The 25,576-nt window shown below is 42.3% G+C and overlaps 1 long non-coding RNA gene across 1 annotated transcript; it reads right to left on the bottom strand.

Annotated features, from left to right (window-relative positions):
• Nucleotides 1-3,309: 3,309 nt before the first annotated feature.
• On the bottom strand, nt 3,310-22,067 carry LOC122458729. Its single transcript, XR_006278931.1, has 3 exons — nt 22,057-22,067; nt 19,137-19,142; nt 3,310-3,463 (listed from the first exon to the last, which is right to left on the bottom strand). It is a non-coding gene; the product is annotated as an uncharacterized LOC122458729 (long non-coding RNA).
• Nucleotides 22,068-25,576: the final 3,509 nt, after the last annotated feature.

The raw sequence follows: 25,576 nt of genomic DNA, 5'->3' as shown, positions 1-25,576 counted from the left end.
TTGAATTCATTTTTCACGTATGATTACATGAGAGACTGTGTCTAAAACTTCACCAACATCCAAATACAATCTTGGTCATTTGAATGGCATAAGTCATTGAATAAGCTCAGGTAATTGAGGGTATTTTCTATGTAACAAACAGATGTCAAGGGACAGAACTGTTTTGGGATATAAGGTAGTTGTAGAAACTTGCCGTTCAAGGTTATAATGTTTATTGTTCTTTCTACCTTCTCCTCTTTCACTCTTTGTGTATTTCTTCAACTATGCAATCAAACAAGAAGCAATTATTACTTTCTATTCCAATTATTGTGCTGTGAGATTTGCCTTCAGTGGCTTTGATTTTTCTGTGTGTATTTGTATAATATAAAAAATATCTTCCCTTCACAAAAATTCAAACTACAACACATTGATTTCCCTCACCCAGCTGTAAGGCTCAATGCACAAGAACTAACAGTGGAAGCCAACCTCCCCCACCACCCAAAAAAAACCCCCAAAAACAAAAAAGTTATTTTAACATTTGTGTGTAGTTCCAGTCAATAAAAAGTGGAAGAGTATTTTAACATGAAGTGTTTATCTATTGACCTATGATACATGACACTGGAAATAATAAAAATAAAAATCTTTGCTCAACTCAATTTTTGTTTATAAACACACAGACACATTGGCTTCCACTGTTAATTCTGATGCTTTTAGCCTTGCAGCCATGTAGCTGAGTGAGGCAAATAAATGTACTGGATTCTGAATTTTTGCGAAGGGAAGATTTCCACACTGACCTTCGTTCACATCCCAGAATAAAGCAAATTTCATTTCACTTTCATTCTGCCTGCAGGTCCAAATTATCCTCTTGCTTACACTGGTACAACCTCATTGATTTCAATGTCATGACACCAACATAGCAGAAAGGGGATTTGGATAACAAAGAGCAGGTGTAGGATGTCTGGATGTACAGATCTTGAAAATACCAAGTCACTCATATTTATAACACATACTGCTTTGACTTCTAAAGGATTTTTTTTTGGTACAGTCCTTTTTGGTTATGCATGATTGCTTCTGTACCATTAGCAGTCAGTCTATTCAAATAAAAATAAAAAGTACCACTTAAAAATGCTCTTTGGCTCTTCAAAAGGCCATATATTAGAGAACTAATTGGTACAGCTTTTACAACTTTCCCATTGATTTTTTTCCCATTGATTTTTTTTTTCTTTCTGGATATAACAGATTCCCCTTTATTTTCATCCTGCCGCTGCCTTTATGATTTCAGCTCTTCAGATCATATGGGAACAATATTCCATACAAGTCTGGGACTTGTGATTGAATGCAAGTTCCCTGAAGACTTTTATTGTTCCTTTTAAGTAGCTTATCTTTGTGAAATGAGTGTGGTGTTTTTATTGTTGCTGTTTGCATAGAACTTAACTAAGAATTAGAAGAATGATGGGTTTGTGGTTAAAGCACTAGCCTGGTGCTCAGGAGATCTGAGGTTAATTCAAGTCATGCCACAGATTTTCTTTGCGATTTCAGGCAAATTACTTAATCTGTCCGTGCTTTAGGGCTTGAATCCAAACCTCAGTGATGTCAAATGAGAGTCCTTCCTTTTGATTTAAATGGGTTTTGGATTCGGACTCAGTGCCTCATTTGTGAAGTGAGGATAATACTACATACTTTTTCACACCTCCTGTCTGTCTTGTCTACCTAGACTGTAAGCTCTTTGGGGAAGGGACTGTCTCTTACAATGTATCTATATCAGCGGTTCTCAAACTATGGGGCAGGCCTCCCAAGGGGGACATGGGAATGTGTCAAGCTCATAGGCGTGCACAGCACATTTCATTAGGGTGTGCACCCAGGGAATTTTATTTTACTTTATTTTTTTAAAGGTGAACATTTATTGAATACTCAATCATAAAGGACATTATTTTTATTCATCAAATAAATTAAAGAAACTAAAACTTAACTCGACTTAATTTTTTTAAAATTAACAACTAAACTCTACTTAAAAAATACAAACTTAAAAAATGAGACACAAAATACCAAATTTTTGCTGTAGTGTTAACCAGGCGTATACAAAGATACAGTCAATTTTCATGATCTTTATTTTTAATGAGCTAACCCAAATTGACCAAAGCAGATTAAGGTTTCTTCATCTTCCTATCCTAGAGAATGAGACATCGCTCACCAGGTGTTCTGGACTTAAATTCCTCAATCACATCATTGTAATTAACTGACAAAGCCAATGCTTGTTCAATGTACAAAATCATGAGTGAGTCGAGGCACTGTTGGGACATTGTACTTCTTAGTTTGTTTTTTACATGTGCTAGTTTCGAAAAGGCTCTTTCACATGATCCGATTCTTTTAGCCAATCAAGCCACTCTCTGGTGGTGTTCATAGTGCTACCTTTAGGAACAAATCAGTCATAACCCTGAAACAATCCGACTTCAGCTTCCAACTCATCCAAGGACACTTTAAATTTGTTAAAAGAAAAGGAGTACTTGTGGCACCTTAGAGACTAACAAATTTATTAGAGCATAAGCTTTCATGAGCTACAGCTCACTTCATCGGATGCATTTGGTGGAAAAAACAGAGGGGAGATTTATATACACACACAGAAATCTCCCCTCTGTTTTTTCCACCAAATGCATCTGATGAAGTGAGCTGTAGCTCACGAAAGCTTATGCTCTAATAAATTTGTTAGTCTCTAAGGTGCCACAAGTACTCCTTTTCTTTTTGTGAATACAGACTAACACGGCTGCTACTCTGAAACCTTTAAATTTGTTAGCAGTGATTCTCATATCATCCCTGCCAATGTCTAAGCTCAGCAGTTTTCCCATTGCAGTCACAATTTTACAAGTCTCCTGTTCAAATCGCTGGTCAATGCCAGTAATCACTGAGTCTAGAAGTGGGTAAAATGAAGTTATTCTCTCCTGCTCCTCTTTTATATCAAAGAGATGCTGGGACTCAAACACGTCATCAATATGAGTGGATATTTTTCTCTTCTTAACTGGGGGAATCGATATATCATTCTCTACATACATTTTCACACTGTCACTGAAAATAGATTGAAAATATTCTGGGCCACTTCTCATCGCAGCCAAAGAGTTACACAAGCTTTTCACCTCTGTCATTGCAGTAAGAAAGTTGAGATCTGGAGCTTGAAGAGCTTTACTCACTTTTACCACCATCTAGAGAATAGGGTGTATCATGTGAAGGGCAACAATGATCTTGAATGAATTTAGTTCATGGATAAGGCCCCTGGCTTTTATTTTAGCATCAGCAAGGCGAGTTGTTTTGATAATCTCTTGTAAAGCTTGATGGAGTAGTTTTGTTTTACAGCAGCCATTGCTTCTGCTCTGCATGCCCATCTTGTGTTTGATAGTGACTTCAAACTCTTCAACTGGGATCCTACTTCTTGTGAAATCTTCTCCATTACTGCATGTTGCACAGGACTCCCCTCCATGAAGGTATAAAGAGTCTGAATAACACCAAAAAACTCAAAGACGGTTCTGTTTTGTTTACTTGAAGTGCATGCATCTACTAGGACAAGGTTCAAACAATGCACATAGCAGTGTACATAGAGTATTTCACTGTTTCTTTCTTTACATTTCATTTGAACTCCCGCAGTACATCCGGACATAGTACATGTGCCATCAAAACAGACAGACATCACTGATGACCAGTCAATTTGAAAAAAAAAACAAAACAGTCAATTTTAAGAATGCTAAGGACGTCATTTAACTGGTCAAAAATAGACTGAGCATCAACTGTTAATAGTCTCTTAACAGACACAAAATGTTCAGCTGGACTATGTTTTTCATTGTCAAAATACCGCACCACAACCCCATTCCTTCACCAGGACGCAGCCCAGACTCTCCTCCCCGCCATCTCTCAACTGGAGGCAGTGGGGTACTGGCTGTCCGCCCCAGGGTGGCATCAGCAGCGCAGAAGAAAGGGCGGCAATGGGGCTCTAAGTCTGCTGTGAAAAGTGATATTGTAACCCTTACTTCTGTGCTGCTGCTGATGCGATGCTGCCTTCAGAGCTGGGCACCCAGCCAACAGCTGCTGCTCTCTATTCTGCCTTCAGAGCTGGGTGGTGGTATATGTACTTGGTTGGGGGGGAAGAGGGGAAATAAGCCACTACAGACACAAAGAAGGGGCCCCATCAAATATGTTTGAGAACCACTGGTCTATATTGTATTTAGCAATATAGGAGCTTTGATCTTGGTTGGGGCCTCTAAGTGCTCCTATAATACAAATAATAATAATACACCCTTTACCTTCCATATGTAGGGTTACATGTGACATTTTCTCACTTCATCTGGGTTCATAATGTTTGAGTTTCCCTTTGTGTTTCAGCCCAGAACCCCACACAATACTATACCTCAGTGCAGAGGAAAAGGGTAAGAAAACCAGCCAGCTGTCGTAGACAACTCAGCTGGAGATGGGTTGGGTTGTGGATGTGGCCCATGTCCATTCTAAACAAGCTGCCGGTGCCAGTGCTAATGTCAGTGCATACCATAACCATCTTGGGGTTCATTACATAACCAAGAAGTGAATGAGAAAGGAATAAAACTTTAATAAAACAAACTGGAGCATATCTCTGGTGAACTGCTGCACACATCCATGCAGTGTTCCCCACCCCTGTCTCTGCAATACATCTCTGAAGTCCCACACTCGTAACACAGTTCCTTATGAGGGAGCATCTCCAAATCACAATCTTTCATAAACATATCTCTACACACCCTGCAACCTTTCAATAGGTATAGTAATTGCCAACCTTGCAAATGTTGTATGCAGCGTAGATGTAGCCATATCAGACTGAGGGTATTAGAGAGACAAGGTGAGTGAGGTAATATCTTTTATTACACCAACTTCTGAGAGAGACCAGCTTTTGAGTCACACAGAGCTCTTCTTTGGGTCTGGGAAAGGTACTCCTGGCATCAAAGCACAATGCAAGGTGGAACAGATTGTTTAGTATACGTAGTTAGGGACCATTCAAGGTAGAGTGGCCCGTTAACACCTCTGCAGTGAGAGGACAAAAGGAGGGGGTAGTGGGTTACAGATTGTTGTAATAAGCCTTATATCTAGTGTCTCTGCACAGTCCATGATTTTTAGGCCAGCTCTACACTACAGACTTATATCCATATAACTACATCACTCATGGTGTGAAAAATCCACACCCCTGAGTGATGTAGTTATGCAAACCTAACCCCTCGTGTAAACAGTGCTATATCAGCTGGAGAACTTCTCCCTTCAACGTAGCTAATGCCTATCATGGAGATGGATTAAATACACTGAGGGAAGAAGCTGTCCTGTTAGCATAGGAGCATCTTCAGTTAAGCACAAGAGAAGCACAGCTTTATCAGTGCATCAGCACCAATGCAACATTTTAAGTGTAGAACTGCCCTTAGTGTCTAACGGAGCAAGGAATTTAAGTTGCCAGACTCATCTTTTGAAAGTTTTGTGCAGGTTTCCTTTTAGAATGAGGACTGATAGGTCAGATATAGAATGATCGCTCTGTGAAAAGTGTTCACCCACAGTTGAGAGGACAGGTTCACACCTGGTCAATGAGAGGCACCCATGAGAGAAATGCACAACATCATAGAACCATTAGGAAATGGATAGATAAGAAGACAGAAAATATCTAAATCCCTGATACACCCACCCCTTGAATACTGTGTGCAGTTCTGGTCACCCCATCTCAAAAAAGATATATTGGAAAAGGTACACCGAATGGCAACAAAAATGATTAGGGGTATTGAGCAGCTTCCATATGATGAAAGATGTGAGAGACTGGGACTCTTTCTCTTAGAAAAGAGATGACCAAATGGGATATGATCGAGGTCTCTAAAATCACAAATGGGGTAGAGAAAGTGAATAAGGAAGTGTTATTTACTCTTTCACATAACACAACAACTAGGGATCACCAAATGAAATTAACAGGCAGCAGGTTTAAAACAAACAAAGTGAAATACTACTTCGCACAACACACAGTCAACCTGTGGAACTCATTGCCAAGGGATGTTATGAAGGCCAAACCTATAATAGAATTAAAAAAATTAGGTAAGTTCATGGAGGATAGGTCCATCAATGGCTATTGGCCAAAATGGTCAGGGATGCAACCCCATGCTCTAGGTGTCCCTAAGCCTCTGACTGCCAGAAGCTGTGAATGCACAGCAGGGGATCGATCACTCAATTACCTGTTCTGGTCATTCCTTCTGAAGCACCTGGCATTGGACACTATCAAAGACAGGATACTGGGCAAGAGGGACTATTGGTCTAACCCAGTATGGCCGTTCCTATGTTCTTATCAACAGATCTTGAAAGGTGTGTTGTGGGGGGTGTTTATTGCTGCAGTGGAGATATATCTGCAGGTATTGCATCTGTTCTGGAAGCGTCTGGTGACACTTTCAGTTAGTGTCCTGTGGCAGAGCTTGCTTCTGATGTTGAGCTTGGAGAGGCTGAGGTGGTTGTTTGAAGGCCAGAAGTAGGGGTTCAGAAAAGACTTCTTTGAGGATGGGATTCCCTTCAAGTGTGGGTTGTAGTTTGATGTTTTTGTTTTACGCTTAAGTGTGGTGTGGTAGGTGACAATGATGGGTTTGCAGACAGAGGGTTTTTTCTGTATTAAAGCAGATTCTGTCTGGGTATTTGGGTGGCCCATTCCATAATGTGATTTACTCCTCTGGTGGAAAATCCTGGTTTGATGAAGGTGATTTTTAAGTGTGGTAAGGTGTATATCCCAGAGTTTCTCCTCAGAGTATATTCTGTGGTATCAGAGTCCCTGGCTGTAGATAACAGACCTTTCCTAAAGTTGAAGTGTTTTGTGTGGCTTGAAAGCTTGTCTTTCTCACCAACAGAAGTTTGTCGAATAAAAGGTATCACCTCACCTACCTTGTCTTTGTAACCTTGTGTATGAGCCATCATACTTCTGGTGGCAGTCTGCTTCCTCTGTCCTGTTCACACAAATTGTCTCTGGGAGTTGCCAGAGATGTAAATCTCTTCTGCACCATCTTGCCTAATGTATCAGGGACTTTTAAAGCCAAAGTCTAGTCCTAAGTGCAGAAAGAAATAAGGACATACATCAAATAGTACATACAAATAGTAACTACAAGTCTATGCTATGATTTCTCAGCCTCTTTAGTAAACAAGTTTTTAAAAAATGCCCTGGTATGAAGCTTCGTTTATGTGTAAGTGGTGAGACACTGTAATAGACCTAGTAAAATACTGGGATATTAAATCTCATGATATTATCCAGTTATGTGCCAGTATTTAATGTAGGTATTAAAAAAATTATATCTACAACACCTATTTAAATTCTTGGCAAATTGCAGTATTTTAAATGAAACACAGGTCCAATAATTTACAAGCAAGGGCACCCACAAGAGCTACACCAGTAATCTTCAAGAAAATTTTCCCTCCTTCAAACTACACAGGCCACTTCTCATTCCACAATTTCCTCAATCATCCTTTCACCATCTTTTCTGCATCCAACATGTGGTTCCACACAGCATTTATTCCCACACTACAGTGTCATTCTCAGAAGTACCTGCCCTGCAAGTATTACAGCAATGGTGGCCAGACAGGCTGGTTAAGTGAGGAAGCTAATATGAGCTGGAATAAAGCCTCACACTGGAGGCAGGTAGTAACAAGGTGACTCTTAGTCCTGTGAAGTATTACAGGTAATGTAAATGCACCACATCCTCTGAATGATGTGAGTATGGGATATCTGAATTTTCACATGGGTACTGTGATGGGGTGGATAAACCTTATAAGAGGGAGATGGCATACAGGAGTCACTCTGGGACCAAGAAGCCCTGGTGGGCTTGCTGGGCATCCTTTAGTTGGAGGAGGAACTTGAAAGGGGAACACTTCTTCCACCAGCTATCTAGCTATGCTGGAGGCAAACCTGTGCTCGCTGCTACAAAGGGACTATGCCAAAACTGTATACCTTTAGGAGGAGGACTGATGCACAAAGCAGGGACTCCCTAGCCCACAGAGGCCTATCGTTGGATTGCAAGGCACAACTACAAGCTGTGACACACTGTGAGGTGGGATGGAGCTGTAGGAAGAGACCTGGAAAGAGTATTAGCCAGACCACAGGTTGTGAATGCCTTCCTTACAGTGCACAATAATGCCCGTGGGTTGGAACCTGATGGAGTGGGAGGGCCCAGGTTCCTCCTAACCACTGGGTGGGGATGCCACTGCAGACTGTAACCACTGGGCGAGGGCTCACCTGTTCACAACAGCTACATAATTTCTAGTGACAGGATTGGTAAGCAATTTCATTTTAGCTGGGCTTCATGGAGAATCTATATAGTATTTGTTCTTATACATTCCAAGGCCATAAGGCACCATTGTGATAATCTCATATGTCCCTGTTATAAGGTCAGAACTTTCCCAAAATAAATCCTGTTTGAATTAAAACATATCTTTTTTTTTTAAATCAATCTTGATTTAGAAATGGCCAGTGATGGAGAATCCACCGTGACCCTAGATTTACTTTGCCTTGTGTGTTACTGTAAGTACCATCCACATTCAAATAACTTCATTTACTATGTCACCACCAATTTTACTCTGTTATTACTGTGATGGTGCACCTCATAAGGCTTTATGGAAATATGGTTATGAATGTATATATGACATAACTAGAATGGCTTATGTTACATATGCCATGTAACATATCTCTGTAAAGGTTATGATCTACTGAATCTATAATCTTATTTGTATGCATGTGTCATTGTTGTATTTGGAGTTATGAATATTGGCTGTATACTTTTCTGATTTTAAATCAGCTTTATACAGGATAAAACTGATTTATTTGGGTTTAGATCCTATTGGGAGTTGGGCATCTGAGTGTCAGACAGGAACACTTCCTAAGTTGCTTTCAGTTAGTCTGCAGCTTTGGGGCACATGGTTCAGACTCTGGGTCTGTGCTGCAGCAGACTGGCGTGTCTGGCTCAACAAGACAGGGTGCTGGAGTCCCAAGCTGGCAGGGAAAGCAGGGGCAGAAGTAGTCTTGGCACGTCAGTTGGCAGCCCCAAGGGGGTTTCTGTGATCCAACCCATCACAATTACCACTAACTGTGCCTTGAGGGTTCCACATGTAAATGTGTAAAGGTCCACATATAAATCCAAGATAATATGAAAGTATTTGCAAAATAATTCAGGCAGCAATGCTTCTGGTTGCTATTACATCTGCTGCAAATAATATCTGCTTATCATTATGCCCCAGTGCATGCTGTCATATGTGGACAGAACTTTTAATATATTGCCTCAGTACCAAAGAGATTGAAAATTAGCTGGAATGCTACCAAGAGAAATACTATCTTGGCGGTCTTCAATTTCCCAGCAACAGTTAGTAAAAGAAAATTGTAGTTTGAAGGCAACAAATAACTTCTCTTAAAGCTTGCCTCTCTAAAATTTCAATGCCTATATTTTGCTTTGAAGGCTAGGAAGAGGGCAAATGTAGCCACATACAACACAATCTCAGGGAAGAAAAAACCTTCCAACATGCAGCATGAAAACCAGAAGCTTCTTCCAGTAGAGCTAAAGGAAAGTTCACTGAGCTATGAGATGTTAGAAGCCTGTATTGTTGCTGAGTCCAGTCACTAGTGAGTAATGTGTAGAACTATGCACATAACAGCTTTTTGTTTTGTTAGTTCCAGCAAGAAATTGATTCAGGTTGAACTAAATGTTTTGTTCAACCACAAATGAAACATTTTATTTCAGTTTCAAGCATTTTTCTAAAAAAAAATTTCTTATTTTTAATAAAATTGAAGGACTTTTCAAAATGAGAACATTTAGAATGAATAAGAATGTTCCTTTCTGAAAATGTTAAAGCAAAACATTGTCTTTTGTTTTGTTTTTTTTCCCAAAAAACATTATTCTTTTGATGCAATCACTTTGGTGAAACTGACAAAATCACAAAATATTTTGTTACCAAATCTGCATTTTTTTTCCCCACAGAAAAAAGATTTGTCCAAAAAATTCACCCAGCTCTAGTGATATGATATATGCTAGGTAGAGGGTATTATAAAAGCATGCAAACATCTCTGCAGCTGTTGGCCTGTTTTCATCATGATTTTTACCTCACTGGATAATACAGATAATGTCTCTAAGGCCTGGTCTACACTGGCAGTGGGGGGGATCGATCTAACATAAGCAACTTCAGCTACGAGAATAGTGTAGCTGAAGTCAACGTATCTTAGATCGATTTAGAATCACTTACTTCACGTCCTCGCGGTGCGGGAATGACGGCCGCCGCTCCCCCGTTGACTCCACTTCTGCCTCTTGCCATGGTCGAGTTCCGGAGTCGACGGCAGAGCGATCAGGGATCGATTTATCACATCTACACTAGATGCAATAATCTATCCCCGATAGATCAATCGCTATCCGGCGGGTAACGTAGACGTGGCCTTAGGAAAATCTCTAATTTAGAATTCCAATATGCCTTTTTGCTAAGCAACATTCAAAGTATCCTGTGGGTTGTGCATGTTTGCTTGTTACATAGTTCATAAATAAGGCATACAAATGGACTTTTGTACCTATCACCTTCACTGTTTCTGTAGTCAAAAAGAGATCTGACATCGATCTGAAATTCCTACTCAGACCTTACCATGAAAAACTATATGATACCCCCAGAAGACCAAACTCAAAATACAGGCTCCTCACTGCAGGACCAGGGGAAGGAACCCTTGTCATAGTTTTCTAACAATTATATCTGCACAGTTATAAACTTACTGTGTATTTCGCTTTGGTCATTTCTCACTGAGTTGGGAAGACAAGTTTGCTTTGTTTGTTCATGCAAGATTAAAGGTGTGCAAGGAAGTTAGATTAAATAGAACTTCAAAGCTTGGTTTATCTCCTGATTTCTCTTGGAAAGCTCCAATTTGATTCCACTTGAGATCAGGCAGTGGTCTAGGACTGCTGATGAACATTCATCATACTCTTCAGAAAGAGTCTAACATTTGTTCAGATGGGGCTTTTTATATTTATGTTGTCAGAAACAAAGCCTAGAATTCCTGCAGGCAACATTCAGCCTGAATTCTAGTTTTTCTAATTTAGAATTAAAAACATGCACTGCAGTTTCCATAAGATAAAAATGTAATTTTTTTCTTTGGTGGAAAAGTGTATTTCTCCCTCTATTATGTTTTAGAACAATGCTCCCTTTTTGCTGATATGCTTTAAATTGTGCAATGGATTTCAGATGTTCTGAATCAGAGGTAAACTGAGTGATTATTACATTTTACAGTATAATAAGACATTTGCCTAGCAGGAAATGCAATGACTGATTGCTCTGTCTCCATTTATCCAACAGTAATTGGATTTTACTAAATAAAATCCAGTTGAATATGTAATTTATCCATTTCCATCATAATTAAATGAAATTGAAACCAACCTCTACCTTAGCTATTATGCTACAGACTGTAGTTTGAACTAATTATCTGACAAGGGAAAAACTTTGAAGTACTAAAATAGTTTTGTTTTTGTAAATGTGCAGGATTTAGATACAATTCCCAATGTATCTGGGCTAGCCATTATGACTGGCTTTTACTTATTGATCAAAGTGAAATAATCAAACTTCAGTTTACATGGGTGACTGTCTGTTTTTTTTCTTCTCTTCTTCTTCCCCATATTTATACAGCACCTAGCACAATGCAGTCCTCCTCACCCACCTAGGTGCTACTGCAGTACAAATAATTAGTGACACCGCAGTTTGTTTTTAAACAACACAGCACATCTGTTCTTGCTAATTGAAAGTATATTCAAAGCTAACAAGATAGAGAAACTGACATTTTACACCAGTATCCTTCCAGAAAAATAATCCCATTTCAGTTACTTAGTGTAAGTTATAACATCAGCGTAATCACATGCACAGGATCAGTGTCTCCCACTTTCAAAATAAACCCCTTAGCTTTGCTTGAGTATTTATGTAACAGCAGGAGGCCATTATCCTTTGACAACTTTGATAAATCATATTCTAATCTAATAATATGATCTATTGACTAGATCAGGGATTGGCAACCTTTGGCTCGCAGCCCATAAGGGACTGTTTGTTTACTTACAGCATTCTCAGGGTCAGCCGATCACAGCTCCCACTAGCCGCAGTTTGCTGTTCCAGGCCAATGGGGGCTGCGGGAAGTGGCGTGGGCTGAGGGATGTGCTGGCTGCCACTCTCTGTAGCCCCCATTGGCCTGGAATAGCAAACCATGGCCAGTGGGAGCTGTGATTGGCCAAACCTGTGGATGCTGCAGGTAAATAAACCATCCTGGCTGCCAGCAGATTTTCAGGATGGGCTGCCAAAGGTTGCTGATCGCTGAACTAGATGAACAATGTCTAAACATGAACAGTTTAATTTCTATTGTTCTTTGTAAAAGTATGTAGGGTAATGGTTTGCAAATTGAGTGCCTAAAGATAAGCAACTAAAACAGAATTTGGGACTTTAACAAGACACTCATGGGAGAAGAGGGTGCCCAGAATTTCTGAAAGTCATGTCACATTTATGTACATATCTCAATCTAGATTGAGATAACTAACTTTAGGAACCCACTGTCAGAAACCATAAGAAAAATGGTCATGCCTAGTAGTCAGAGCCAAATCGGGGCATCTGTAAGCAAGCTGTCCTTGTTTCTCCCCCCAGGGTTATGACCCCTTTTGCCCCAGGTTATCTTACTTTTCTTTGCTATTTCTGTGTATAATCAAACTTAATGAGTTTAGGAGAAAAGACTTTTTATTCATTCAATACATGAATTAGTTAGTTAGTGGGGGTGGACTTTACCAGGGAGAAAATGCAGTGAAGGGGACCGTTTGGTAAGGATCATGTTACTGTGGCTGATTGTTGAAACTGGTTTTCAAAGCCTCTCAGAGATGCTGAGCCCCTCAGCCGACGGGAAACCAGTTCTTACTGCTGTCCAAGCTGCCTGTATACAGCTTCATGAGCCATGGGAGCAAGAGGTAGGCTGGGTCCCCCAGGATCACAATTGGCATTTCAACATCCCCAATGGTTATTCTGTAGTCTGGAAAGAAAGTCCCTGCTTGCAGCTTTCTGAACAGACCAGAGTTCCTAAAGATGCATGTGTCATGCACCTTTCCCAACCACCCCAGGTTGATGTCGGCAGGGCCGGCGAGTTACATGGGCCCATGGTGCCCAGGCTCCACCAATATTCAGGGCTGGGAGCCCAGCTCCACCAATGTTTGGAGCCAGGTCTCTCCCCTGGCCCTGCTTGGAGCATCTTTCTCTTCCCTCCCTTACCCCCCCCCACCCCCCCGAGTGTCCCTACCTGATTAAAAGTGGGTTGCTGCCCTGCTGCTCCCCTTTGCCTGCACTGCCGCCTAAGGCAAGGCTACAGAACAGGAGCAGACTGAGGCAGCTGGCTGCTGCTGCACCAGAGTAAGGGAGGAGGTGCACACATGATTGGCAGCCCTCCCTGTCTCCAGCACCCACCTGCAGCAGATGCAGGAATAGACCTCGGGACCTCACTCAGCTGAGCAGCTGCTGGGGCTTCCTTGAGTGTCTTGCCCTGTGATCATGCAATTCCTCCCCACTGCAGCCCCAGGGCAAGGGCCAGCCCTGTGACACCCTGCATGCTGGGCAAGGGGCAGCCCCATCCACCACCCCCACCCCCCCGTGAGGCTATGGTGAGGGGCAGCAGCAGTGGGGAAAAGGATTGGGGGGAGTCCTCTTCTCTGGCCCTCACCCTGGGGCAGCCTGTCTGCACCCCAAGCTCCTGATCCCTGTCCCACCCCAGACCCTGTGCCCCCAGCCAAAGCTCTCACTCCCTGCACTCCAGACCCCCACCCAAACTCCCTCCCAAAGCACATCACCCACTCTTCCTGCCCCTACCCCAGCCTAGACCCCACACCCCAACTCCCTCCCAGAGCCTACACCCCGCACCCAAATGCCTTCCCAGAGCCCACCGCCTGCCCCAACCTAGAGGCTGCACCCAATGCCCTCCCAGAGCCCACCACCTCCCCTGTCCCAGACCCTTAAGGAGGTGGGGGGGGTGTGACTTGGACCCATTCTTGGCACCACCAAAAATTATACAAACCTGCTGCCCCTGGATGTCGGTGAAATGGCACCTGTGATCCACCAGCATTTGCAACACCATTGAGAAGTAGCCCTTTCAATTTATGTACTCTTTGGCAAGGTGGTCTGGTGCCAAGATAGGGATATGCATTCCATCTATAGCCCCACCACAGTTAGGGAACCCTACTGTGGCAAAACCATCCATTATGTCCTGCACATTGCCCAGAGTCACTACCCTTCTTAGCAGAAGTCTGTGATCCAAGTTAGCAGGGCAGTCAACAGATCTCAGGGTAGATTTACCCACTCAGAATTGATTCCCCACTGACCGGTAGCAGTCTAGCATTGCAAGCTTTCACAGAGCTATCACTGCTCAGTTCTCCACTATCAGAGCAGCTCTCATTTTAGTATTGCTGCACTTCAGGGCTGGGGAAAGCTCTTCACACAGTTCCTGGAAAATGACCTTATGCATTCAAAAGTTCTGCAGCCACTGCTCATCATCCCATAGCTGCATAATGACACAGTCCCGCCAGTCAGTGCTTGTTTCCCAGGCCCAGAAGTGGCATTGAACCATGTCAAGGTGATGCATGATTGCCACGAGCAACTGTGAATTGCTCTGCTCTGTCTTCCAGCAGGGCTGCTTATGTGTCATCATGTTGTTCCACATAGTGACTCCTGTATTGGCTGTGTAAATACTGCAAAATAAGGCACAAGGTGTTTGTAATGCTCACAACAACAGTGTACAGCTGAGCGGGGTCCATGGTTATCGTACTATGGCATCTGCATGGGTAACCCAGGTTTAAAAAAAAAAAGGCTTGGTTTGTTCGCCATTGATTTCAGCGAGGAAGTGAAGTAAGTGCATCATGGGAGGCTAATACCATATTCCCATAACCACCTATGCAAATGTTTAGGTCCCATAAGGCAGTGTTTCCCAAACTTCGGATGCCACTTGTTCAAGGAAAGCCCCTGGAGGGCCGGCTGGGCCACTTTGTTTACCTGCCATGTCTGCAGGTTCGGCCAATCGTGGCTCCCACTGGCCACAATTCACCGCTCCAGGCCAATGGGGGCTGCAGAAAACGGTGGCCGGTACGTCCCTCAACCCGCGCCGCTTCCTGCAGCCCCCATTGGCCTGCAGTGGTGAACCGTGGCCAGTTGGAGCCGCGATCGGCCAAACCTGTGGACGTGGCAGGTAAACAAACTGGCCCAGCCCTCTAGGAGCTTTCCCTGAACAAGCACTGTCCCAAGTTTGGGAAACACTGCCATAAGACATTGCAAGCCCAACCCAAAATTCCACGTGACTACATGCACTGTGGGATAGCTACCCACAGTGCAGTACTTCATGCATCAATGCAAGACCTGCTAGTGAGGATGCACTCTGCTGACACAAAAAGAAAAGGAGTACTTGTGGCACCTTAGAGACTAACAAATTTATTAGAGCATAAGCTTTCGTGAACTACAGCTCACTTCATCGGATGCATTTGGTGGAAAAAACAGAGGGGAGATTGATATACATACACAGAGAACATGAAACAATGGGTTTATCATATACACTGTAAGGAGAGTGATCACTTAAGATAAGCCATCACCAGCAGCAGGGGGGGAAAGGAGGAAAACCTTTCATGGTGACAAGCAAGGTAGGCTATTTCCAGCAGTTAACAAGAATATCTGAGGAACAGTGGGGGGTGGGTTGGGGGGTGGGGGGAGAAATAACATGGGGAAATAGTTTTACTTTGTGTAATGACTCATCCATTCCCAGTCTCTATTCAAGCCTAAATTAATTGTATCCAGTTTGCAAATTAATTCCAATTCAGCAGTCTCTCGTTGGAGTCTGTTTTTGAAGCTTTTTTGTTGAAGGATAGCCACTCTTAGGTCTGTAATCGAGTGACCAGAGAGATTGAAGTGTTCTCCAACTGGTTTTTGAATGTTATAATTCTTGACGTCTGATTTGTGTCCATTCATTCTTTTACGTAGAGACTGTCCAGTTTGACCAATGTACATGGCAGAGGGGCATGACCCATTGTTTCATGTTCTCTGTGTATGTATATCAATCTCCCCTCTGTTTTTTCCACCAAATGCATCCGATGAAGTGAGCTGTAGCTCACGAAAGCTTATGCTCTAATAAATTTGTTAGTCTCTAAGGTGCCACAAGTACTCCTTTTCTTTTTGCGAATGCAGACTAACACGGCTGCTACTCTGAAATCTGCTGACACAATGACAATAGTGGGGAAACACAAGATCAACTTGTTTATATCGGAGGCTCGATGTCGACTTACATAAAATCAACTTAACTTTGTAATGTAGACATGGCCTCAGGCTTGTGGAGTCTGTTACTGTTATTGGACAGGGGAGAGTTCCAAGCCATTAAGTGACATGGAGCACACAGAGCACACAGAGAGGTTTATATACATGCTCTGAGAGTCACTGGATGAGCCCCTGGCTTGTGGATTGGTTGAAGCCTAACGCAGGAATGACTCATTAATGCATGTGGCTTAATCAGGCACCAGTTCAGGGATTACTCATTTTACACTTAAATGTAAATCAAATTCCCCCTTTTGAATGTGGCCCTTAATCTTCTGTTTGGAGATGGTTGAATAAGCAGGGATAAAATAAGAACACATAATCTTCACACACAACTCAAACTAAAGACACTTTAAAAAAAATTAGGAAAGGTTCAGAAAACTTTTCCTATTATTCCTAAAATCCCCTCTTTACGCTACCTTGCTCTAGCCATGACAATGGAAGTAATTAAATACCATTAGAAAAACTCTGGTTGTGCTATTTCCTGCCAAGTTGAAATAAGAAATCCAGTGATTATTATATTTACAGTCTAGTTCTGCAGGATCTGAGTTTAAATAAGCATCTAGACTTCGGTGTGCTTAACAGAGCCTCCAGACCCCTTGGAGTTTGCCAGTAAAAGCAGTGGAACTTCCAGTACTTAAGCAGTACAGACATTACATCCAGTATAGCACAGTGGTGCATACTTAGCCCAGCCAGGACTTTACAATGTTTTGAAACGTTTAGGACTGACAGGCATAAGTCTGCAGAGTAGCAGTATTCCACACCAAATAAAGAATCATTTGGGAAACTGAAAATATTATTCTGAAATATCAGCGGAGTCATAAATAACACCTACATTCCTTAACCGGGAAGGTGTCTGTTATTTAGTCTGTCTATGGCATACCACATGTTTCTGAAGCAAGGCTGGATGTGAATAACTTAATGAAACAGACAACCCAAGACATGAACATTTTCAGACTTGTGTTATAAGTTAAGGGTAGGATTTTTCAAAGTGCTGAGCATTGACCTAACTCTTTTCCTTGTGAAAGCATGGGAGTTTTACCACCACCACCTTCAGTGGAAGCAGAATATTAGCTCCTAATATATTAAGTAGTTGGATATGGGTTATACATGTCCCTTAAACAGCAGACAACACTCCTTTGAGGATGTGGCACATAGGCTGACACATTAAATGGTCCTCTCTCCCAGTGCTCCTTTCAGTGCTATGAAGAGATCCATGCACCTCTGTTTGTGGTGGGATAAGGGGTTCCTCAACTCACTTCGCGCTGTTGCTCAGCAGATGGAAAAGTTCTGTGATATATAGACTAGTATTTATTCATGCTGCTAAGCATTAATTTGGTTGTCAGAGTGGAAAATGCCAGCGTCCCAATTAAAAATAAATGGAACCTGGAGGAACACACAGTGTCAGAGAAGAAAATATTGCCTGAATCATAATTTAGAAGTTTTATGGTCATAATCAATAGTATCAAACAGGGCAGACTGCCGATGTGTCTTTATTAATTTTGCTGGATCAGAGTCCATCAAAAGAAGAAGATTGTAGCCTGCTGTGTGACAAGAGCTGTTTTAGTGCTAGGACAATGTGTGTTTTCAGAATGGAATTTTCCACAGGAGGCAAGTGAAAATGGTATTCCTGCAATGTAACAGTAATAGATTAATAAATATCACCTCATTTCTTTAATTAGCTCAGAAATAAATGTTACACTTACTTTATAGTATTTAATTATCTCATAGGTAGCACTCAAAAATGTAGGCCCTTCAAATTTGAAGGAGTCCATTTCCTAAAAGATAGTCCATATTGGCGTGTATTCACATCTTCAATTTTCTCTGAGCAATTAGATCACTTTTAGGAGAATGATTAGCAATTATAATTTAAATGTTGATTCACCAGTGTTTAAGGTAAAGGTATTCTCCATTCCTGACCTGATACCATTCAAGACAAAGTATGATCAAGTATACAGAGGAAGGGGTTTGTTCTTCTGACTGTTTTTGTTGGTTCTGCTGCTGACTGACTGTGTGAACTTAGGTAAGGTCAGCTAACTTCTTTGTGGCTCGATTTCCCATTTGTAACATGAGTCTAATAACTTTTATTTATTCACAGTGTTGAAAGGCTTAATTAAAATTGTAAAGTACTCTGTGATCCTCAGACCTAAGATGCCATATAAAGGCAAGTGATGAATGATAATGAGAATAAATATAATATCAAATACCAGTGAATAAGTAAGTCAGACAGCTGTAGGTACTGGGTATATTAAAATAACCTATCTCCACTACATATCTTTAAGGAATACAGAAGTTTTGGTTATGATTCTTTTATAGTACCTCTATATTTCTGTAATTTCCTATAAAATGTAACTTGATGTTTATAACTCAGCCATAATTCAATATTCTGCCTCCAAAATACAGACAGGCCATTGTTTTAGTAGGGCAAGTGCATGTAATCATACATTTAAGGAATATGCTAGTCTTTAACTCCATCATCACTTGGATTGAAATTCAAGCCCAATTCAGCATGTACTCTTTTCTGTTTAACTCACAAATTTAATTTTATTAGATCTTTTTATATTGTGTAACATAATTCACTTCACTGCTAAATACCATCTGAGAAAATTTCACTGAGGCTAGATATATTAAGAATGTCTTAGCAGCACCAGTTAATTTAAATACCAGTCCTTATTCTTACAGCTGTCAGAACACATGCATGTCCTAGCAGCAGCATCAAAAGGTACTAAAATTTAATTGGATTAGTGTGCACTGGTTGAGATTCTACCCAAATAGGACTGAGCTAATGCAGATAGAGACTGGTGGAAGAAGTGGTGAAGGTTGTGGACCTGATTCTCTGCTGATTTATTCTTCATGGTTCTTTCACACTTTGGCAAAGAGGGTGTAAAACTCCGTTCTGATTTGGGATCCATCTCACAGAGTAAGACTACCCAGGGTGTCAGGCAGTAGGGAGTTGGGCCGTATGTCTGCCCACTGGACTGAGGGAGATTGTCCACCATTTGTTGTTCACTGTCTTATTAGTTGCCAGAGTACTTCTTGATATCCAGAAGACCTATTTTTAATCTGCTCCTCACTAGACAGTTGCAGACTTTTCTTTCATATAGAGAATTTGCCACCAAGGTCCATTTTCACCCCAAGAATAGACTATTCCAAAGCATACAATAGCTGATTACCATTTTGAAACTCCGGCTACCCTCATGTTAAGTAGTGTTTCTCACTAAGAGCATGGCTGGGGCTTACTGACTTTCAGTTAGTTTTTGGGTGGACTTTAACATGTGTGGTTTTGGCAGATTTTTTTGAGGGGGTTACATTTGCACCCCAAAGTATTTTAGAAAATGGTATCTTTAGAAACCTCATATCTTCTTGTGTTCAAACAGCAGATTTGAACAGCAGCAGCATACATGTGAGTATCTGATTTAAATGAGAGAAACCTTTTAGAACCCTAACCCCTGCCTGTGATGCCCTACCCTTTTAAAGCCTGACCCTCACCTGAGAAACCCTAACCCTAGCAGTTCTGCCCTTTAAGGCCCTAACCCTTGTCCAAGGAACTTTATTCTTTATGACTTCTAACCCTCACCTGAAGAGCCCTATCCACTTAAAGCCTGACCCTCGTCTGAGGAGCCCTCCCCTTTATGACCCTAACCCTTGCTGGAAGAGCCCTTCCCATAGAAAGCCTAATACTAGCTGCGGGAGCCATGCCCATGGCTCTTCCTTCCTGGGCCGGGGATTCCAGCTAGTCGTCATTGCTACAGCTTGAGGAGCGTGTCTGGCTGCTCTGCTACTGCTGTTCCTAAGGGAGGGGGTAGCCTTTGCTTTGGCGGCAGCTGCTGCTGCAGGAGGAGGCCACTGGAGCTCTTGCTACTGTGACTGGGCTTTTGCTGCTGTTACCGTTGCTGCTGGGAAGGGAGAGTGGCGCAGAGCCCTCCCTCCCCTCTACCCCCACCCTCATCCATCCACTCCTGAAGACCACTTGTGGATGGCCTCCATTTGCTCACAAGCCTAATTGCATCCACCTCTCCACCTTTTAGATGGCAGCAAAGATTCCCCCTCCCCCTGCTTGTCCACCAGACCCCACCCCTTGCAGTTTGCCACCTTCCCTTTGTTGCCTGCCCTGCCCAGCCCCCTTGCAAGTTTCTTTGTACTCTGGGGGCGGGGGGACACTTATGCATAGGAACCTTAAACATAGTCCTAAGAACAGTATTGTTAGGACCCTTAACTCACCGATGGCGAAGACCCTACACCTATGCTGGGGATGCTTACTCACAGGAATCTTAACCCTCGCCTCAAGATCCCTGTCCTTAGAAACCCTATCCCTAGACCGGAGACTCTTGCACATAGAAAACTTAAAAGTAGGGTGGTAACATTGAGCCATAGGAAACTTAACCTAAGCCAGCAAACATTTAGGAACCTTCACCCTACCCCAAAGAGCCATAATATTAGGAAAACGAGCCCTACCCATTACAAACACTCCCCCAACGACAGACTGTTACCAATAGGAACTCTACTGCTATGGCAGGGTCCCATTCCTGTAGTTTACCCTGAACCTAGCCCTAAGAACCCTATACTTAGGAAGCCTCACCCTAGAGTGGGGACCCTTACCAAAAGGACCCCTAACCCAAGCCAAAAGACCCCTCCTGATAGGAAACCTAATGCTAGGGCACAGCCCATAGGAACCCTAATCCTAGACTGAACAACCCTCCCCACAGCAATCCTAATGATAGGGTGTGGACCCTTACCCATAAGAACCAAAATCCATACCCATAGGAACCAATACCCTAGTCTAAAGAGTTTTCCCAACAAGAACTCTAACCCTAGGGCAATGACCATTACCCATAGCTTCACTAACAGTATTGAGAAGAGCCGTCCCCACAGGAATCATAACCCTATGGTCCAGACCCTAACCTGAAGATCCCTCTTATAGGAACCCTACCCCGAGGCTGGGGAGCTGTACGAATAAGAAACCTATTCTTAGTTCCAAGTGGACTCTCCAAAGGAACTTTAATCTTGCGGTGCGGAGTCCTACCCATAAAACCCTAATCTTACCTCCAAGTTCTCACACTATAGGAACCAAGTCCTATCTCCAATTACCCTTCTTATAAGAACCCTAACCCTAGGGCAGGGAGCCCTCCACATGAGAACCCTAAATGCAGCTCCCAGTGCCCTACCCATATAAACCCCAACCCTAGGGCAGGGAGTCCTACCAATAGAAGCCTTCACTCTACAGCCTAGAGCCCTACCCACAGGGACCCTAACCCTAGAAACACAAACTGTAGGGTGGGGAGCCCTACATGTAGGAACCAGAACCCAACCTCCAAGTACCCTCCCCATAGTATCGCTAACCCTACCTCCATATGCCCAACCCGTAGGAACCCTAAGCTATGAAGACGTACCCAAAGGAACCCAAACCATAACCCTAGTTCCACGAACCCTCCCCATAGGCACCTTAACCATAGCTACAAGTGCCCTACACATAGGAACCATAACTTTAGGGCAGGGAGTCCTAGCCATAGGAGCATTAACCCTACAGTGCGGAGCTGTATAAACCCAAAACCCAGCTCCAAGTACCATCTCCATGGACACCTAATCCTAGGACAGAGACCCTACTCTTACAATCCCTAAACGTAGATCTAAGTATACTCCTCACATCACCTTTAACCCTAGTTACAAGTGCACTTACCATAGGAACCTTCCAAGGGCCCTCCTTATTGCAACCTTAACCCTAGGATGCGGATCCCTACTCATAGGAACCCTAAACCCATGATTTAGAGCAATATCTATAGGAACCCAAACCATAGGGCAAGTACCCAAGGCCTAGCCTCAAGTCCCCTACCCATAGGAACCTTAACGCTTGCCTGAAGTCCCCTACATATAGCAAACCTAACCCTAGTGCAGGGACCCCTACCCATAAGAAACCTGAATTTAGGGTGTAGAACCCTACCCATTGGAATTGGAATCCTAGGGTAGGGAACCCGAACCCTAGGGAAGAGACCCCAATCTATAAAAACCCTAACCCTAGCCTCAAGTCTTCTATAGATAGGAACCTTAAGCCTAGCTCAGGGAAGCTAAGCCTAGGGTGGGACCCCTAGCCACAGGAACTCTTACCCTACTCTCAAGTCACTTATCCATAGGAACCTTAACCCTAGGTGGGGTCCCCTACTCACAGCAACCCTAATCCTAGCCTCCACTCATCTACCCATAGGATCCCTAACCTTAGGGCAGAGACCCCTACCCATAGTAACCCTAGCCCTAGCACAGGGACCATGCACCCTCTATCCATAGTCCCACAAAGCCACAGGACCTCCTCATAAACCTCCTCCTGGCACTGGCCATCCACCATACCAGGAGGTAGGATGGAGTAGTGGTCTGCAACTGTGGGGCCTATTTCTGTTCTCTTCTGACATCATACCTCCAAGCACAGTTCCTCTGGGTGGCATTCACTGGCTCCTGGATTCCTCTGAGGAGCAGTGCATGCTGTCAGGGGTCTCCTCCTCTGGAACCCTGCTTATAAACCATTAACATACACTCCCATTCCTGTTTTTTTTTTCCATTGCTCGCAGAATAGGTTGATCCCTGTGCTTTTCCTAGTCCTTCCCCTAGGCCCCTTTTAGTTTACAATGTGGATGTCAGGGGGATCTATCGTGTACATAGGGACCTAATAGGTCTACTCTATATAACCCTAACCTTTGCCCTAGGAGCCATACTCTTTATGAATGTAATCCTTCACCCAAGGCGTCCTACCCTTTAGAATCCTAACCTTCACCTGAGGAACCCTACACATTATTACACTTATCCTCACCAGAGAAGTCCTACCCTTTGAAACCTTGCCCAAGGAGCCCTATCTTTTAGAACTCTAACCTCACTCTAACCTCTTACCCTTTATAGCCCTAACTTTTCCTGAGGAGATCTACCCTTTGTTTCTCTAACCCTCATCCAAGTAGCCTGGGCCTTAGTGGCCCATGGCCTTGCCCAAGGAGACGTACCCTGTATAACCCTAACCCTCTCCTGAGGATCCTTTCCTTTGTAAACCTAGACCTATCCCAAGAAGACCTTCCCTTTAATACCCTAACCCTCCCCCAATGAGACCTGCCCTTTGAAGCCCTAACCATAACCGAAGGCACCTACCCTTTATAACCCTAATCCTCAGCCTAGGATCCCTACCCCTTATCACCCTTACCATCACACAAAGAGACTACATGTTATAATCCCAACTCTCAGCCAAGGATTTCTACACTTTAGAGCCTTAACCCTTGCCCAAAGAGTCCTACACCTTATGACTCTAATTCTCACCCTAGTGGTAAGGGCATTTTCAGTGAAAAGTCCTGCACTCCAAATTTACTTCACAACTTTGCCTAGCATATCTGGGCTTCCTGGCCCTCAGAGCATGCTGGAAACTTCCATGCTAGTTGGATGGGAAAGGTGATTAGTCACAATAGGATATGCAGTGTTATTATGATTATCTAACACATGTAGTGCAGTAGCATCTAGATGCTGACTACAAATCGGCCCCATTATGCTAGACACTGTTCAAACATACATATATGACCTTATGTAACAAATGAGTGCAACAAACAAGTGGATTGAGGGTGAGGACTTTGAGCCAGATCCACAGCTGGTATAACAGTGTAGATCCATTGAAATTAATAGAGCCATGCTGATTGATACCCTATCTGGACATCTGGCCCTGGTTTTGATGTGGACTTGTGAGTTTCATTTCAGAGCTCTGTTTAATATTGATCTAGTAGAAGTTATGTATTTTTATAATGACTGTAATGGACCTAGAATTTAAGATAAGTGCTTAAGACAAATCATAATACATGAAATAAATGAATAGTCTTCTTTAACAATAAGGGGATCTGTCTTGGCCTCAAGACATAGCTCTACAAAAGAGAGTTTTCACTTTATTTGTAACCTGTAGACTACACCTTAATTTCCTGCAAACAGTAATCTGACACTATACAAGTCTACTCTGGTGATGGAATTCCTCCTGTATTAAGTCACCAGGTAGATTTGTCAATAGCAGTTCAGCACAAATACTGTTTCCTGACTGAGAAGCTGGACTCCGATAAAATAGAAAGTCTGAAAGAACCTTTTAGATCCTTTTTGTAGGGAACAGCAAGCATTTTGCAGAATGGGGAATTTTCAGCTGGAAAAGTACCTATTGGACCAAAATTGCCTTCATGTTTAAAAAAAAAAATCAGCCATTTCTCAGCAAACTGTTCTTTATTGCACTACACAGGGCAAGTTGAAGTTCCCATTTGCAGGGTATACATTGCTTCTTAAAATATATGGGTTCAAGTGAATAACTCCATTAACACTAATGGCAGCTAAACTCACCATTCCCTGAACATTACTATTAAAATACTCTTCTTCATTTGTACCATATATGTGATTAGTAATTTTATGTGTCAATAATCATTAGTCACTTTCTCTTAAATATAATTCTTGGGAGATATGGAGTTTTAATTACACAGCAAGGGTTATATAACAGAGCTAGCCGGGAAGATGCCAGAATTCTTCAAAACATGGGGTACTATAACTCTGATAACTAGATTCATTAGTATCCCCATCAGCATACTCAAAATCCTGCTTAAGCTGGTTAAGCATGTCATCTTCCGAAAATATGGTATTGTAGGTAAATATAATGTCTCTTCATGACTCTTAATAATGGGTCAGTCTTCTAAAAACAGGAATGAGCCCCAAGATGCAAAGTTTGCATCCGGATCCAAATTTACCCAAAGTTTTGATTTGGACTTTTTTCAGCCCACAAGGAGATTCAGCTGAAATAAGCATCTAAAAATTCAGATGCTTATCTGACGGTCATCCAAATTTATATGCAATTTGATCAAGTAACAAGGCTAAAAATCTTGTGGAAAAGGTTTTCTCATGAAATATCCAGTACTGCTAAAATAGTCTTTTATTTGTCTTTATTACTTACATACCCTCTACATCTATTTGTTTGTCTATCCACCTGTCCTGTCATTTAGATCATCAGCTTTTGGGGTCATTGTAATTGTAATTTATAATGTTTGGAATGGAGTCTAGCACAATGGGGCCTTGATTATGTTGAGTTTTCTATGCACTACTAGTTAACTATTACTACTATTAGTACTAGTAGTAGTAAAATAATAATAAAATTAATATTAAAAATAACTACTTCTTGGATTCAGCCATGTATCAAATACCATAACTACTTTTTTTGAAGAATGTTAATATTTCTTTTTCTGGCCACTACCAAAACCTGGATGTGACTATATTTTAAAATAATCCA

Source organism: Dermochelys coriacea, chromosome 2 (genome assembly GCF_009764565.3).
Source record: "Dermochelys coriacea isolate rDerCor1 chromosome 2, rDerCor1.pri.v4, whole genome shotgun sequence".
Lineage (NCBI taxonomy): Eukaryota > Metazoa > Chordata > Testudines > Dermochelyidae > Dermochelys > Dermochelys coriacea.
Note: the sequence above shows the minus strand (reverse complement) of the source record. Positions and strands in the feature narration are given on the sequence as shown.